Raw genomic sequence first — 1,295 nt, 5'->3', positions numbered from 1 at the left:
ATATATATATATATATATATATATATACATATATCGTTATATGAGGATAATATACAGGGATCCAACTACAGAAAGTTTGTAAACTTCAAGTAGTCTGTGGTAGGTATAGAAAATAAAAAGTTTACTGTCGGTCGGAAATAATAACAGTTTATTGACATCGAAGGTTACACACATTTCCCCATTTCGAAATTGCGAGGAAATTCGATAAGCCGAGAAGTTTTTGTATAGCTCACGTTTAGCAACTAGAGTTGCTAAGAATGCAAATAAAAGTTCAAATTAAAGGAGTGGAGCATTACATTACCGGCTGCACATGTTCCTAAGCTAGCTGACCCTCTGATGTAATAATTACACAACTAGGGATACTCAGCTTAGCTAATCATCAGGCCGAGAATATATATATGTATGTATATCTTTGTGTTTCTCTTTGTATCTCACCGCCGCTTTACTATCGGTATTGGTTTATTTACTTACCTGTAACATAGATGTTCGGCATAAGGGACTGATTAGATAAGTACTAAGCCTTTTAAAAAAACTTACTGGGATCGATTAGTTCGGCTAAGACCCTTCAAGGCTGTGCCCCAGAATGGCCGCAGTCAAATGACTGAAACAAAGTAAAAGGTAAAAGACAATACAAACAATGAAACAAATTCCAGCGTTTATAATAGTGCTCCAGCATGCCACGACCTCTGGCTAATGCCAATAATAAAATAATAGAATAAAAATAAATATTATTGAATCAAATTTGGTAGATGGAAACAGTACAGAATCTCTTCGGATGGTTTGTTAGTGCTTTTAGGCGGTGAATTCTTAAACCGTCACCAATTTCAAACCCCAACATCTACATAAATGCGGGAACGAAATTTGCTGAGGGGATGAAAATTACGGTCTATTCTAGGACGTTCGAAGCGTTTTCGCGAGCAGGCTGTCCCATTAATCGAATCAACTGGAATTCTTGTCGGAGTGCCAGTTGATACAAACAAGAAAATGGAACGAGAATTGAATATGCAATTCTTTTAAGGAAAGGTGAATCTCGAAGTAAATAAAGCTATGAATAATAGCGTATAAACACAGGGTTAAAAACGCTTTGGATAGTATGCTCGTGGTATGTTTTTATTTCTTTTTCTATTCAAGGGTTTTATAATCCAATATTTAGACACTATTGCTTAAATCTTTATTTGCTTCGAGATTCATCGTTCCAAAATGTGGTACCTTGAGAAAGCGTCTTCTATTATACCCTCGGGCTGACCAAAGCCCTGTGAGTAGATTTGGTAGACAGAAACCGAAAGAAGCCCGTC

This window comes from Octopus bimaculoides, chromosome 5, assembly GCF_001194135.2.
Source record: "Octopus bimaculoides isolate UCB-OBI-ISO-001 chromosome 5, ASM119413v2, whole genome shotgun sequence".
Taxonomy (NCBI): Eukaryota; Metazoa; Mollusca; class Cephalopoda; order Octopoda; family Octopodidae; genus Octopus; species Octopus bimaculoides.
This window is presented reverse-complemented; position numbering follows the sequence as displayed.